An 18,187-nucleotide genomic window follows, 5' to 3' on the forward strand; every position below is an offset into this window, starting at 1 on the left:
ACATATTTTTGGCATTAGAAATATGCATTACTACTGAGCTGGCCAGTGTTTCTAGACTTTAAGAGGTCTCAGTCTTGCTCTCTCTCCATATTTATGAATTCACACTGACACTTTCAGTCCAAATTTAGGACTACAGATTTTTGTTTTATTTTGTTTTTTACTAAATCTTTTCTATATTACATCTATATGCCCTCTCCCCCACACAGAGTATTCTGGTCCTCAAGGACACAGGGCATAATAGAATTAGAATATCCTATAATTATTCATTTACTTTATCCCAAATTGCATACACAACAGTCTCAAAATACCAGTACCAATACCAATATCACCAACAATTGAAAGACCATTCAACATTTTTCTCTCACTCATCTTTACAGCTATATTATAGCTATATTGTGGAAATATACACCCAGTACATACTACACTCTTTCCCTTTTTTTGAATTTTTTATTGATTTTTAAAGAGAGAAGGGAGAGTGAGGGAGAGAGAATAAACATGGATGTGAGAGTGAAACATCATCGGCTTCCTCCTGCATGCCCCCTACCCAGGACGAGCCTGCAACCTTAGCATGTGCCCTGAAGGGGAATGAAACCAGCAACCTTTCGATGCACAGGATGACGTCCAACCAACTGAGCCACACTGACCATGGCTACACACTTTCCTTTTAATCTTCATTTAGTTTTAGTTCCACAGTCAATCACATGTTTAATCTTCACCACCAACCCTTACGTCAATGTCTCTTACTCCTTTTGGTCTCTGAAATAGAAATCTTTAATAGCTATCTCAAGAAGTGTTCATTTGGAATAAAAGAATTCAGAGTTCTTGCATGTTAATAGTAGTTTTTACCTTTTATACTTAAAAGTCAGTTTCCCTGCATATAAAATCCTTAGTTCACTTATTTTTCCTTTGGATATCTTACATATGTTACTCTACTCTTTCTGGCATAAACCATTAATGTTGAAAATGTGATAATAATCTAATTGTTTCTTTTATTAGCCATTTGCTGGCTTTGCCTCAAAGCACAAATATTTTGTTTTGTTTTGTTTATTTAAGGTCTAGTAATTTTATTAGAATATGTCTTGGTATTGGTTATTTGGAATCAATATTCTCAGGTACATGGGCCACTCTTAATATGAAGTCTTAAATCTTTTTTATTATTATTTCAAGACAGTTTTCTAGAATTATAGTTGCCAATAATTATTCTTTTCCCTTGTTTTGGCTTTTTTTTTTCAGGGACTCCTATTATCTATATGTCAGATCTTCTTTCTCTATTTTCAGTATCTGTCATTTCATTTTCTTTTTTCTTTTTTTTTTTTTTTATCCTCACCTGTGGACATTATTCCATTTGTTGTTCAGATAGAGTGGGAGGGAGAGAGAAATAGAGAAACATCGATGTGAAAGGGACACATCGAGTGGTTGCCACCCACATGACCCAACCAGGGTTGGGGACAAACTGCAACCAAGATACATGCCCTTAGTGGAAACCGAACCTGGGTCTCTCTGGACCACAGGCCGACACTCTAACCGCTGAGCCAAACCAGCCAGGGCTTCATTTTCTTATTATCCTTTTAATGTATTACTGTATTTGATTTGCTAGTATTCTTATTTCTTTAGATTTTCTATTATTCCTCCTTTATGTCCCCTTTCCCTTAAGGTGCTATCTGCTGTGTTTATTTGCTTTTGTATCTCTTCTAGTTTAGTCTTTATTTCTGAAAACAAAAAAGTTTCTTTCATTTCTGATTCTTACATACACCACCTCATTTCTGTGTGTTTTTTTTTAATTCTGGCTCTTTTATTCTTTCATGTCTTATTTCTTTTTTTAAATGCCGTGTTTTGAAATGGATACTGTTTTACTGGATTCTGTGGGCATATCATTCTGATGTGCTTTTATTTTTATAGAATGTTATGCTGCTCCTTATTCTTTTTTCTTCCAATAATTGTGTGTGAAATTTGACCTTGATTCTTTCTGGTTAGTCATTTTATGTGGAATTATTTTTCCTGAACCTTTGAAAGATGAAAGTTTCGGGGCAGCTTTTCGAATGTCCCAGAAGACCGTCTTCTGAAGTTTCTTTGTGGTGTTCAGGAAGATGGTGACGCTTTATTACACTTTCTAGCTCTGTCCCACTTCTCCACTTTTTTCTAGACCTTCTGGTTTTCTTGACTCAATTGTCTCTATCCTGCTTGACTTGTTTTGATTCCATTCCAAGAAGTTTCTCCTCAGAGTGAGACCCTATTATGGAAAAGAATCCTGAAGGTCAGTTTTGAGAGTGAATCTAGGGTCTAGACTGTTCCAGATCCGTCAGTACTCACCCAGTTTCCTGCACTCACCCGACACTGGATTGGAGAAAACTGCGCTCGGTTTTGGCTGCTGTTCTCCAATCGGCCCGCTGCACATGAGAGTGGATTCCTGAGAGGTTCTGGTTCCCCCGTTCACATTCTCTACTGCTTCCTTCGCCTCTTCCACAGAGAGGTGGATACTGCGCAGGTCTTGAGTCAAGGGATTTTTTTCCTCTCTGTCTTTCATGTTTGTACGGATGGCTGATCACCTAGGTTTGTGGTAAATATGGTCAATAGGTTTTCAGTGTTGCTGTCTAGATCCTCTGTGTATTTTTATGTGGGAACTTAGAGTTATTCACAGCAATGCCTTTACTTGCTCCCCTGTTCCCAAGATCACTTAAACTACTTTAACTTCGTTTTTGCCACTTGTAGCCAATCATGTATACCATTAAAAGCTAACTCAAATACACTAGCATCAAATCATTAAATTTTTTAAAAAGTAGCATAGAAATAATTTTTAGTGAGTCTAGTTAAGCAGCATCCCAGTTAGTCGATTCTAAATGGTTGACTGAAAGTAAATGACATAAACTTTTTTGCTAACTTAATTTTTTTATGGCCTTTAGTCTTTTGGTGGGTTTTCTTGTTTAAAAGAAATTTTCTAGCAGCAGATTTGCATATTTCTTTAGCATAAGACCCATGCAAGATTGTATTAATCAATAGATATAAAAACACAAATTCAAACCATGTAAACTTCCTTTATACAGTTGTTTACAGCAGTTTTTCTGCCTACTAATTAAAAGAAAATAAATTGAAACTATAATGTTATCCCCAGAGTCAATGCTAAAGGTAAAACAACTTTAAAAGTATTCACTAACTAGTCTGGCTGGTGTGGCTCATTGGTTGAGCATTGACCTATGCACCAAGAGGTCGCCAATTCGATTCCCATTTAAGGCACATGCCCAGGTTGTGGGCCGGATCCCCATTGGGGGGCATGCAGGAGGCGGCCAACTGATGTTCTTTCTCATCAATGTTTCTATCTCTCCCTCTCACTTCCTCTCCCTCTAAAATCAATAAAGAAAAAAAATATTTTAATAAAATAAATAAAGGTATTCACTAACTAAAAATAAATAAATAAAAGTATTTAGTAACTAATCTTTTCCAAATGGGATTCAAAATTATATTAAGCTATAGTAGATGATAAATTTTTAGTACAAAGTATGAACTGATTTTTAAAATTATTAATAATATTAATGAGCCCGGCCGGTGTGGCTCAGTTGTTGAGTGTCAACCCATGCAACAAGAAGTCGCTGGTTCGATTCCCGGTCAGGGCACATGCCCAGGTTGTGGGTCCAATCCCCAGTGGGGGGCGTGCAGGAGGCGGCCAGTGAATGTCCTCTCTCATCGATGTTTCTCTCTCTCTCTCCCTCTCCCTTTCTCTCTCTTAAAATCAATTAAAAGAAAATTTTTTAATAAGAAAATAATATTAATAAGTAAATACACATCTTCCTGGTTATATTTTATTAAATTATCATTTAAAGTTAATTGAAATAAACAATTCAATTATCCTAAGGCCCGGCCTATCTCTTCTCAATGGGCCAAAAATGGCTACCATTGCTATTTGTAAGGATAATCAGCCTGTATAGTGACCGTTCATAAGCTTCTCTCACCTTAAAAGCAGGATTATTTGAATAAAATTGCTGGGTAAGACAAAGCAAAGCACTTGCAGTTGCCTCATACACTTTGTTTTTATTAGTGAAAACAATATCATACTTGAAGTAATTTAATTGCAATGACCATGAGATTATTTGTTCACCGAATAAGGGTGGACTATGTACTAGTCCTCCTACACTTTCATTAAAAGGAGTTACCTAGGGACATAGGGAATGACAACACGGTGCTCGATCTCCATCACAGCGGAGTACTCCAAAGACCTCTCAAACTGCACATGTCCTGTTACATTATCTCTTGCACCCTTCCATCATTATTTTCAGTGGTGAGACATTATATAACTTCTTGTTAACAGTGCCCTTTTTGCTCAGGGAAAACCCCGCCTTTTTTTAAGATCTCTACTAAAACTACTGCAATAAATTGCTGGGCCATCGAATCAAGATGTCTTGGGAAAAAGAAATGTTCACAGAGCCTCATTCATGTTTCATATTCAGTATGCCGTATACTAGGCAATTTTTAATTTTAGGTCTGCCCATTAAATTAAAAGTAAAGGGATAATGATGGAGAGAAGGAACGGAAACAATAGAAACTTTATCAAATGGATGGCTTTTTCTAATATTTGGCTAACTAAACAATATAAATCCTAGCTCTTTTAAGAAAAGTACAGAAGGAAATGGGCTTACTAGCAAGAAAATGATGTGTTTTCACACTTGAGTTATTTTCTCCCTTTTAACTGTGCTGATTGATGTCAAATATCTGATGGAAGTTTTTTTTTTTAAATAGTCTTCTGATGTTATTAAATGAAAACTCATTTCTGCCTATGCATTTAGAAATGTGCCAAGCACATAGTAATGGTTCAATTCTTTATATTATTACCACTGACCAAGTTATCTGCATGTATTTCTTTCTTTTCCACCTTCCCATCTCAAGAAAAGGAGCATCCAATCGATCTCACATTTCATCTACTCTCACCAGCTCGGCCCTTGTGTCCTCATCCTCTCTTCTCTGCTGAGCTGTTTCTCTGCTATAAATGAATTGATTCTCTTCCGGGTTCTGCATCTTATTTCACCATCTCATTTCCTTTCTATCTACCACCCGACTTTGTATCTTCCTTTCAAGGCCAAGCTGGCTCGGATTTCTCACCGTGTATCCACTCCACAGCCCACCAAAATTAACAGTTGTGCAGAGACAGAGGAGCAGCAGTGCTGGGCTGTGATTCTGAAGTTGGATCACTCCCCCACCAGATGGCAACAAGGGCTCCATCTCCGGGTTAAGTGAGCACTGAAGGCTTCTGGCCTGCTGCCGCACGGCAATGACCAAGGAGTTCACCTGTGGTGACTTGGAATGGACTACGTGTTGAAGGGATGCAATGGCCTCTGCAATATCATTGGCATTTGTGAGATATGGCGGAAACAGTGACTATAAGGACTGAAGGATTTATTTGGTTGTTGTTGAGTGGTACTGAGGCATTGAAGAGAGAAAATGACAGGCTCGATTCAGCCAATTACCCACTTAAGGCCAAACGTGCAAGTGAGAAGGCTCCCTCCCTTTATGGGGATGTTTTCTCCCTTTATGGAGATACTCCTCAGAACAGACCGTGCTGCAAACCAGGCTTGGAACCTAACTGTAAGAGTAGACAACTTCAGCTGAGGCTGAATTCAAGCCCCAGCAAGTCTCCTACACAGTCAGGGAAGGAATGTGACCCTTCCCAGGGACCTAAGGGTGGGGATACACTCAAGAACATTGAACTCTCAGACTCCTCAGAACCCTCTGGACATGCGGGAGAAGCCCATTGCCCCTTGTTAAAGGATGGTGGACCCCACTGCACAGCCTGAAGACAACACAGAGGCCTTAACTGAGGCAGGTGCTTCATAAGACAGTACATGCCTTCCTCAAGATCTGACCCATTTCTTCCTTCATCAAAAATCTATAATATGACTGGATCTTTAAGATACATTATAAGTGAGGAAAGAAAAGATTAAATACTATGATATTTATTATGTAAATATTTTTATATTTCTATGTTTTTATTGATTTTAGAGAGAAAGGAAGAGAGAGGGAGAAAGAGAAACATCAATGTGAGAGAGAAACATTGACAACATTTATTGGTTGCCTCCCATAAACACTCCATAAGCACCCCAACTGGGAATCGAACCCGCAACCTGGATATGTGCCCCAACCCAGAATCGAACCAGCAACTGTTTGGTGTACAGGATAGTCAATCAACCAAGCTGCACTGGCCAGGACTATATAAATATTTGTAAATCACAAAACAATACTTTATATTTCCAATATAGTCTATATAAAGGGTGGAGCAAAAGTAGGTTTACAGTTGTGAGTACGTGAAACAGAATTTATTCTTGTATTATTATTTATTAATTATTGTATTATTTTCCATACAGACAACTGTAAGCCTATTTTGCCCCACCCTGTATGAATGTAAATGTACCAGTAAAATCTGGACGAACTCTGGGGAGTGGCGAGGAGGACACAGGTTGGAAAGATGACTCAAGAGGGCTTTACTTTTTTTAAAGGACAGTGTACTCATGTAGTACATGTATAATTTAATTAATGTTTAAAGAAACAGATTAAATAAAATTTTTGGAGTTTCCTGCCCTAGACACACAACCTTCTTAAGAGATATGTGACACCCACGGTCCTGCCCAAAACAGTGTGTTCACTATTCAGCACATACTGAGTAAGCACCTGCCGTGTGCTAAGCCTTGTTCAATCATGGCAATGGGGGTACTGCCATGAACAACTAACTGCTCTATGCTTTTCTCCACGTTCTTGCTCTTTCTGCTCACTCATTTTTTCTGCACCTCTGACCCTTATAACTATGACTGGCATATGGTTTTGGCTTGCAACAGAACCAACACCAGCACTAACACGCTGAATTACGCATAGTCATGATGCTAAAGAAGAGTCAAAGGGGCCAAGCTCCTTTTTCATGATTCAAGAAGAAAAAAGATGTTCTGAGTGATAACAGCAGTGTTATTCAGATGCAAAATTCAAGCACCTTTTGTGTGAGAATCTCTTTATTACCTTTTCAATTCTATGCTCTATCCATCAAATTGAGGCCTCAAGGGACTTTGATTTTGCAATATTTTGTTAGTTACAATGTGAACCTGAACGTCAGAACTATATTTTGTTTTTACGTATTCTATGATTCTCATTTCTCAGAAATGTAATGTGTTTTCTTGCAGTCTGATAATGTGAAGTTTCTGACTGTTTTCTATGATGATAGGAATGACATGGGCATCCCCTACCTGTTCAGACATACACAGAACCTGCCCCACAGCAACTTTGCCCAAAGTGAAGGATAAAAATACTTCTTCCTCTAGTCAGTGATCTGCAGCTTCTCTGCCTCAAGGACACTGTCTCTGTGTTTTTTAACTCAATCAGCTCAGCACCAAGCCAGTGTCCCGCATAGACACATGTTTCATGCTTTCAAATCGACGGAGATAGCCAGAGAAAGTGTTTTCTGTCCCCACTCTCCTGCTGCCGAAAGCTGGGTAAATCAGTAGGAACCTGTTAGGAGAGGGAAAGATTAAGGCAGGATTTAGATGCAGAGCCAAGCATTTAAGATAATAATGACATTTTCTGAGAAAAATCTTACTAAAATCCACATGTATTCAGATAATCCCACTAGAAAATATTACAGGTGATAAGTTGAACACAATCATATTTTCCCCAGGTTCCCAGGAATACTTCATCCATCTCAATGTGGTAGCCAGAAATCAAAAAGAAGGTGGAGAATTGATAACTGCACATTTTTAAGGATTTAATGAAACATTTATGGACTATTTCAGGCTTGTAATAAAAGTTATTACCCTTTGGTTGGTGAGTGTGACCTCCAGGGGACAATATCCTTCTATTGCATCCCCAAATTCTATAAAGCTATTAGTTACCTCCTACAGAAAACCATCCTCTATTGACCAGATAGGATGGATAGTCTAATATCTGCAATGATTCCATAAATTTCAACCTGAAAGTTCTACTGGAGTCTGTCACTTAAATAAATAAGAATTTTAAAGTTTTTTATTACAGTACTGTCAAAATTATAGCTAAGTGTTGCTGAATTTCATGGCACATTAAAACCAGCTTAATTCTCATCCTGCAGGATTCTGTGATTGTGAATTATGAAAGGAAACTGATCAAAAGAAGTGGTCTTCTTGCCGCAATTAATGCTCTCCTCCCATGTCTTCCTTTTGTGATATCTATAGGGCTGATAAAATGCAAGTCTAAATTAAAACATTAACAAATAAATGTTGCTTTTCTAAAATGAAATGAACTACGTGTAATATATTGTTTCCAAATATATGAAAAGTTTTGAAACATACAGTTAAATTTGCATATAGATAGATACAGAGATAAAGGAGTCTTTATTGACTTTTGTATGAAATGGAAAGTATAAATAAAGTAAATTGCTCCATCTGCTGGCTGTATGTAGAAACAGACTAATTCTGAGCTCCAAGGAAAGTGGGTAAGAACTGAGAGCTATCTCCATCAGAAAAAAGCTGCTGTCTGCAAACAGTGAAAAATGTCAGCATACCCCCATTCAGTGCCTTGAGGGTCCACTAGAAAGTACTTGATATTATAGAACTAATGGAGTTCGATTGAATTTTGTTTTTACCAAGTGTTTCTCTGCCCTGCTACTGGCATATTGAGAGAAAACAGCAAAACTCCTATTACTGTCTACTCTGAACCCCACAACAAATGCTGACCTTTGACCTTGGAAAATCCAATGGTTGTTTACACAAACAGGCTTGCTGGACTCACGGCATTCTTGGCTCATACTATGGTAGAAGTTTGCAAGTCAGAAAATGTATAGATCCTTTAGGCGACCTGATGTTGAATAACATGTAATAACATTGAATACACTTGAATAAAAAGAAGAATCTTCAAATTTGGAATTGACCTCTTTAGTTCTTTCCCTGTGAGCTGGGCTTCATCATTATTTTTCCCAAAGCTTTAATCTAGCACTCTTTAAAAAGAGAGGGAGAGAGAGAATGAGAGAGAGAAGGAAGGAAGGAAGGAAGGAAGGAAGGAAGGAAGGAAGGAAGGAAGGAAGGAAGGAAGGAAGGAAGGAAGGAAGGTGCAAATTCATACTTACAGCTTTCATCAATATGACTCATGTTATTATTTAAAATCTAAAAGTTTAGCCCTGTACTGTGTGGCTCAGTTGGTTAAGTGTCATCTCATGAACCAAAAGGTTGCCGGTTTGATTCCTGGTCACAGCACGTACCTAGGTTGTGGGTTCGATCCCTGGTTGGGGGCCAGAGAGCATACAGGAGGTAACCAATTGATGTTTCTCTCTCACATCTCTCTCTCTCTCTCTCTCTCTCTCTCTCTCTCTCTCCTCTCCCTTCCTCTCTCTCTAAAAAAATCAATAAAAACATATTTTTAAAAATAATAATATAAAATATAAAAATTGTCCCATATCTTCTTTGCTGACTAGTCCTCTCTCTGAGGCTAGTACTATACTTTTCTCTCTCACTATCAAATTAGGTTAGTGAAAATTTTCATTATCTCAAGATGTTTAAAAACTACCCAGTATTAATATTTACTCTCTACTAATTTTTTAAACTTGTTCAATAGCTGTTATATTGGAAACATTTTACCTTTTTTACCTTTCCTACCTTAAATCACATTTTTAAAATTTCAATTACAAGTTCATGTGAATGATTTAAACTTGGGTTTTGTTATTTGTGAGGCCACTGGAACTCATCAACTATACTGGGTTTGGTATGGGAAGCACATTATTCTTTACCCAGCATCTTGTGAGGCTTTGGCTTCGTGGAAGATTGTGGTTTATCTGTAAAATCTTTTTCTTTCCTGATAGATTTTTCATGTTGTGAACCTGAATCATTTTTCTATTCTATTATGAAGTACTTAAAGTAACTTATATCTTGTCGCAAAGAAGAAAATCAACTTACCTTTTGAAGGAGTTCAAGTTTGTATTGAATGTAAACTATTATATGCAGTTTTCCAACTGGATGTGACAATGGAGGATAAATGGTCAATGCTTCTTCTCAAGGTGATTTAATTTTTTCCCCAAAAGCAAGTTATATTTAGCGATTACTTTGCAAGGGTAGGTCATTTTTTCACTTAACATTTCCCTCAACCTTGACATGTTCTTACTTTTCTGTGTTTATTAGTTGAAATCTCCCCCTTATTTCAACAGCTTTTTGAACATGCAGTCCAACCCAACAATTCAGTAAGTGTTACTACATCTCTGCCTTCAAGGAGCTTATAACCTAATAGAAAAAATGCACAAACGGCTATTGCAACGCAATGAGATCAGAACAATAGTGGAAACTCCCTGCGTGCAGCAGCCGCTGCCGCCGCCTTTGGCCCTCGGAAAGACACCAGAAAGCAGGTGACTGGAGCTGAGCTGGCTCTGGAAGGATGGACAGAATTCACCTGCTGGCAAGGAAGAGATGAGAATGGGTTTCAGACCAAGAGAAAGTATGTGGAAAACTCAAGATGTGAAAGAATAAGAAAACTTTTCTTTTTAGGGTTCTCAGTTACTGTGACATTATGGTGAAAAGTCCTGCATGAAAAACTGGTTTTCTAATCATGTTAAATATAAAACAAGTCTCCTGATAAATTAATTAAAGTTTGAACCTTTATCAATAAAATGCCTTTTAGTAAGCATGTTTTCAAATATAAAAGTTTTATGACCAAAAAAAATTTATATATATTCAACTGCATTTTATAAACATCTGCGGTTTTCTACACATGGCCGGTCTATGGGATCCATGAAAGAATAATTAGGTACCATGGAATAAATTTAGGGTGATAAAAACAGCATCAAAAAAGCAATATAGGCACATTCTTATGGAGTTTGTTGGAAAGAAAAAATTAGATTTGTTTTGTACCCAGAGTAATCTGTAGTCCAGTTTGATAGCAGTGTTATAACCTGTTGATGATTTTATTTCCTAAAAGAAAATAGGTGTTTAGGTGGGGTTTTTTTGCTTTTATTAGGATAGACACAACTGGGAATTTCTGCATTTGTTTTTCATAGGAAGTTTCACTGGAGTTTCAGTTTGTGGCACCCATGCTATTGCAATCGAGATTTAATGATGAGGAAATAAATAACACGGTTAATTTATTTCCTCCTGGAAATAACACATGCACCTTAGTGCCACTGAGTGTTTGGACGGTTGACAGCTTAGGGCATCAGAGCCCCACATTTACACCACATGGCATACAGGGTGGGCAGAAGTAGGTGTACAGTTGTGAGTACACAAAACAGTTTATTCTTGTATTACTAGTTATTAATTATTGTATTATTTTCCATACAAATATCTGTAAACCTACTTTTGCCCCTCTCTGTATATTGGCCCTATTCCATGATCCTGAAATGTGCATTTCATTTCTGTGGGTGTTCCCTATGAGTGTGGGAGCGGAGGGCAGGAGTATGTGTACTTCAGATATATACGCATTTTACCTTTCATTGGAAATTTCCAAATATATATAGGAAAAGGAGGACTATTAGCCATGGCCACGTTTGTCTCACTTGTAAACCCACTCATTACCCTCCTACTCCAGACCACTTTGGGAGCAAATTCTATACGTCAGTCATTTCTCTACACACATTTTAGTATATAGCTCTAAAACAGTGGTTTTTAAAATAAACCACACTACTATCAAAATATATTTTTAATGTATTATAGATTCACTTTTACACGACTTCTATATCTAATATGTTTATATAATCAATAAATAACATCCAGAAACTTATATCTTGTCTTTTTTTCATGAATTCAAAGAAACTCATTAGTAAACATACATTCAATGGCAAAGTATTTGTAGAGTATTTATAGAGAGAGGGAGAACATACATAGGGAGAGAAAGAGCATAGCATGCACAAGTGTATGTGTGTGTGTGTGTTCATTACCTCTCCACTTAAAACATACCCCGAATGACAATAGTAGCATGTATTTCTCTTCCAGAGGGCCTTGGGACAGCTTGGCAGAGTTCCGTGGATTACTCGGAGCAGAAGCCAGAAGCCCACTCCCACAGAGTGCGGGGGGATTGCTAGGATCTGAGCTGAAGGTCACTTCACGAAGTCTCGGACACGAGAGGCCAAGAGTTCCAGCCCCAGAAAAAATTCAGACTCTAAACTCGGCGCAAAGTGTGTAGGGCCACTCTCTCAAACGAACCAAGTGGAGTTGAACTGAAGAGCAAAGGACTGTTGTCCAAAAGCGTTGCACTGAATTGATTTGAGCACTGTAGGCAAAAGTATACCTACTGTGTGTGTTCGCATACGTATTTGGTTCAAGTTAGAATGGCTGTTGATGGCAGAAGGAAAGTCCCTTGGCCTCTTCTGCACCCTGCCGGCTTGGACAGCATGTTAAAAAAGGTTAAGAAACTGGCCTAAGATATAAATTCTCCCTCCCACAAGAATTGTAATGGTGCATGGGAGATAAATATATATGTCAGATTATACTTATTATTAATTAAATTGTACATTGATATTTTTAACTCAATATTAAGTTGACTATTTTGAAAAGTGTAGTGTTCTCACCTTGTAAATTGATATTTTGGAGCATATGGAACAGACTGAGTGTTAAAATAATAGTCTCTCTCAGCCCCGCATTGTGGATGCCAGGGAGTTATGATAGAAAGCTTATCCGTCTACAAAATGCTTTTTATAGAAATACACCCTCAGATCATTCAGCAGGTCTAGAGATGAAACTACTGTAATTGTTAAATTGTCCTACAGATTCAAAATCTTGGCAAATGGGGAAAAAATTATGTTACAGCATTTAAAATAGCCATTTATAGGAAGTAGTTTTTAAAACCACTGCTAGAGCCAAAAGAGCCATAAGTTTCAGAAGTTAGTTCGATGAATCTTGGTGTGATGGGAGTCAGTGATTTGCCAGGAGGCTAGCAAGAAGAGGGGGAATAGAGCTGTGTGTGCTATTAATCTCTCAACCAGATGTCTATCTCATTGGAAAGCAGGTGCCATGGTGTCTTACATCAAGGTGTTATGTGGTTCTATCTCTACCTTTCTTTATTATCAGTTATCAAGATAATGAAAATACTGGAAATAAATTTTGGAAAATCCAACCAAGAAGACACTGTAGTTTGGTGGAATAAATGATTGATGAAGAACCAGGAGGTCTGAGATCAGGCTGACAGTGATTCTCCCCCTATCGCAGTACATTTTCCCTGGTGGAAGAATTTCAGGCAGCTGTCAGGACTAAGTGGGAACCTCTCTCTCTGGCCTGCCCTCCTTGCTCCACTGAGTCTCCTGCTGGGCCTTTCCATCTGCTTTCTCTATCTCCAGGGCTATGCCAGATCAGCCAGTGTTATATGTATCTGAATCTTCTCCTTGCAAAGAACCAGGTGAGCCCATTAAGGGTGCCATCTGTTTGGGTCTTCACTTACTCATTCATCAGTATTTATTCAATTGAGCATCTACTATGTGCCAGGAACTCCATTAGGTATTGGGAAGGCAGTAGTAAACAAGACAGACACTGTCTCTGCTGTAATGTGGATTAAAGTTTAACAAAGGAGGCAATTTCACTGTGATATCTCCTGCAAAATATAAACTACAAAATATAACAGAGGAGCTTATTATAATTATAGTTGCTACAAAGGAAAACAATATAAAGCAAAGTACAGACCATTGCTTTTGAAACTAAAGTTGCAACTCATTAGTGGAGCAAGAAATCAATTTAGAAAGACAAGGGCAGCATGCTTTTATTTAATGGAAAGAATTGGGATAGAAATAAATCAAAAAGGAGATACCAGAGTAATCACATAATAAAAGGAAGTATTGCTTCAAGAATTAATACACAGCCCTGGCCAGTTTGGCTCAGCGGTTAGAGCGTCGGCCTGCAGTCCGGAGAGACCCGGGTTCGGTTCCCGCTAAGGGCACGTACTTTGGTTGCAGTTTGTCCCCGGCCCTGGTTGGTCGTGCGGTGGCAGCCGCTCGATGTGTCCCTTCACGTCGATGTTTCTCTCTCTCTGTCTCTTCCCCTCTCTCCCTCCCACTCTATCTGTACAAAAAAATGGAAAAATATCCTCGGGTGAGGATAAAAAAAAAAAAAAAGAATTAATACACAGATGAATGCCGGGATGGAATTTTTTGAAAATGTATTCTTCCTGTGAATCATGGTGGAAAAAGTCTTAAGGCCATCCACTGATTTAGACACACTATAGAGACTATGTGTGTCTCTATATTGATATGCTTATCTTTGCCTGCTCCAACCATAGCTACTTTGATAGAACCTACCACACCCAAGTCTACATGACCTTACTCCACAATTCTTGAACATGTCTGATTAGTCAGGAATGGGACCCTAAGTCCCACCAATGTATTACTAATAATCAATCAGATTTCTCTGTAAGAGCTTTGGAATTGAAGCACTGAAAGTCTGAGCCCAACAGATGTAGGCATTTGGGCTAAAAGAGCATGAGAAGCTGCCCTGACCGGTTTGACTCAGCAGTTAGAGCACGTCAGCCCATGGACCAGAGAGTCCTGAGTTCAGTTTCTGCTAAGGGCACGTACCTCAGTTGCAGTTTGTCCCCAACCCGGGTTGGGGTCGTGTGGGTGGCAACCACTCGATGTGTCTCTCACATAGATGTTTCTCTCTCTCTCTTCCTCCCTTTCTCCCTCTGACCCTATCTGAAGATAAATGCAAAAAATTGTCCTTGGGTGAGGATGAAAAAAAAAGAGCATGAGAAGTTGATGATCAGATGGCTATAGAGGTCCCTGTGCAAGGTGAATAAGCTCAGAAAGCTGACTCTGAGTCAGAAAGGTGAAAACACCCACAGAGAAAGAAAGACGGAGCAAGGATGTTCAGTTCTTGACCTCGGGTTTAGAAGCTCAACTCTACTTACTTACACTTCTCAGATTCCATACCTTAGTACTTTTTAGTGAATACCACCTCCTTTTTCACGTGACCTACTTGAACATGTTAATTTTCTTACAACTACAAGTCATTCCTAGAAAAAAACTGGCATAAAGTTTAACATTTGATTCTTATTAATGTCAGTGATAATAATGTGTCCACCAAAAAATGAGCAGATGAGCATTTGTTTAATGAGACCAGAGAAAGAAAGCTAGTTCTTTAATCAAGGGGGCTTTGCAAACAAGTGCTCATTCCTTTTCTGTCCAATATCTGGATTTAGAATTTTCAGCCTTTTAGACTGTATCCTTCCATAATAGATGACTTTCTACATTGGTTTCACAGTATTCTCAGCAGTAGATTCGTTTTTAGATACAGAACAAAGAAACTGGCTCCCTTCCAGGTCACTCTTATGTTAACGACACATCCACAATAATCTGAATGAACTAAACTGAGGGATTCAGTGTTAACCTACAACAGAGTCTGTCTGTTGCCTTTATTGTGAATGGCACAATAGCTTAAAAATGAAGATGCCACTGATAGATGACATCTTGTGTTCATTCACTTTGAGCTTTGTTTTCCACTTGAACTTGATTACAACTGACATCCACTGAGCAATATAAAAACATCCATTCTCCCTTTAGTGATTCAGGCACATAATGAGTTTCAACCAAATACAGCGGAATACAAGAATCTGCATAACCCAGAGAGTGCCCATGAAATGAAGCCTTACCTTTTATTAGAACAAAATGTTCTCCACATTAAGAGAAAAGTTGTAAATTTATATGCTGCAGTTGGGGCTTTACTTAGACATCCTATTTTTCCTGTGCTTATGAATCGTTATTCAGCGATATCAAAACTGACTGAGTGAAACAGGAAATGTTTTCTGTTAAGAGGAGCGGAAGAAATGGAATAGGGTGAGAATTGGTCCCAAATTCAAAAGGGCAAATTTTTCAAGTTGACTTCTGAAAATAACTTCTCGTGAATCTAAAAGAAATCAAAGAATATAAGAGCAGAAAATAAAGAATACAAAACTATAAGAAAGAAGAAAAAGCAATCTAGAACAGAGAGTTGTGTTCCGCTGGACTAAAAATTGTGACAGCATCTGGCTGGGTAGGCCTTGATGCTGATATGGTTAAGGCTGGATATCACCTGCTCAGGTCAGCTGATTCCCTCCACATCCTCAGACTAAAACCCAACCCGTACCAACCACCTCCCAAATATATGTAGGATACTACGGCAGTAAAATCTCATTAAAAATAATTAAATTAAGCCTCATCAATACCCAGAAGCAATATCTTAGGGAGTAAATAAAAGCTAATTGCCCTGGTTGGTTTGGCTCAGTGGTTAGAGCATCAACCCATGGGTCAAAGAGTCGTGGGTTTGATTTCAGTCAAGGGCACATACTTCGATTGCAGTTCAATCCCTGGCACTGTTTGGGGACGCGGGAAGCAACCAATCGATGTGTCTTCTCTCACATTGATGTTTTTCTCTGTCCCTCTCCCCCCTCTCTCTCCCTCTCACTCTATCTGAAAATTAATGAAAAAATATCCTTGGGTGAGAATTTTTTTTAATTTTTTTTTAAAAAGCTAATTATTGTTAGAGCAAAATAAAGCTTTATCATCTTATTCATCATTTACTAAGTATCAAGAAGAGTCTGGAAATATTCAAAATCGTCTGTTATTTTGACACGTTACATTTTTCTAATTAGTGCATTCTAAAGTAAACACCTAATGGCCCTAGTGGAGAACCAATAACTCAGCCAAACAATGTGTTCTACATAGCCTCAGTTCAAAGTAGGAGAGAGGTCATTATTAGCCAGGAGTGGAGTGACTCCCAACCAATTACCTTTTTGTCTTACTCCCAGAATTTATTCTAGGCCCAGTCTGAATTTTGTACTATGCTCAGAGAAATGAAGATCTCTGGATTCTTAAGTGATTAGAACAAACTCTATATCCAGTATTAATCTGACCCTGAGCAGAAGCGAACTAATCACCATTTAATAAGTCAAGGAGGGTCCACAAATGTAGGACAGGGCTTGCCTTTGGAGTCATAGATTTCTATGACTATAAAAGCAGGAGAACTATCCAACCGCAATCAGATAGTATTTTAATATTTGTAAGGAGCTAAAAATAGTAAAAATAAAGATTCTAAGTTTTCATCAGATTTAAATGTCTTTAAATTTATTTGGAAGAAATATTTTATACCTTAGAATCTCTTTAAGTTCAACAGTATGTTAGAAGGGAATGAGAAGAAAAAAGAAATGTAAAATCAATCAGTTTATTATCCTGATTAGAACTTGTAGATTTCTCTGAACACACCAAAGAATTAAGCAATCTATAAAACTCAAATCTAGGGTTATACACCATATATCATCCTGCTTGAATCACTGAATCATTGATTTGGCAGCTATACATGTGGCTTGGGATGTCTCATCAAAGTCTCCAACAGGAATCTAAACAGTGAACCAGGTACATAAGTAATATCAGTTAACTAGAAGGATGACAATCTGACTTTTTGGAAATGCTTAAGAAAATCAAAACCATGATATTAATATTTTTTCCATAGTTGGCATTTTCTGTACCTGTAATATTTAACAGAATCAAGCCTGTTTGAATAACAGCCTTGTGAGTCCAATTTAAAATGTATAACTGCCCTGGCCGGTTAGGCTCAGCGGTTAGAGCATCGGCCTGCGGTCCCAAGAGACCCAGGTTCAGTTCCCGCTAAGGGCATGTACCTCGGTTGCAGTTTGTCCCTGGCCCTGGTTGGTTGTGCGGATGGCAATACAATGGGTCCCTTTCACACCGATGTTTCTCTCTCTCTCTCTGTTCCTCTCTCTCCTTCCCACTCTACCTGATCAAGAAATGGAAAAATGTCCTCGGGTAAGGATTAAATAACTAAATAAATAAATAAAATAAAATGTATAATTGAATGATTAATTTAGACTAATGATTTTAAGTTTATATATTACTCAGTTTATACAAAGCATTGAGCAGCTAGGTTCACTATATTTCTCAGTTTAACTTATTAGAATTAGTGTTTGGAAAGCTGTATTAGGTCGCAGGAGCGTGTATAAAGAAAAGCAAGTATATTAAATATGTAAAGGTGCCCTGGCCAGTTTGGCTCAGAGGTTAGAGCGTCAGCTGGAGGACCAGAGAGTCCTGGGTTCAGTTCCCTCTAAGGGCAGGTACCTCGGTTGCAGTTTGTCCCCGCCCGGTAGCAACCAGTTGATGTGTCTCTCTCACACTGATGTTTCTCTCTCTCTCTCTCTTCTTCCCTCTCTCCTTGCCACTCTATCTGAAGATAAATACAAAAATGTCCTTGGGTGAGGATTAATAATATATATATATTTTTTTAATATATATATGAAAAGG

The sequence above is a fragment of the Molossus molossus genome, unplaced genomic scaffold, assembly GCF_014108415.1.
Source record: "Molossus molossus isolate mMolMol1 unplaced genomic scaffold, mMolMol1.p scaffold_m16_p_11, whole genome shotgun sequence".
Lineage (NCBI taxonomy): Eukaryota > Metazoa > Chordata > Mammalia > Chiroptera > Molossidae > Molossus > Molossus molossus.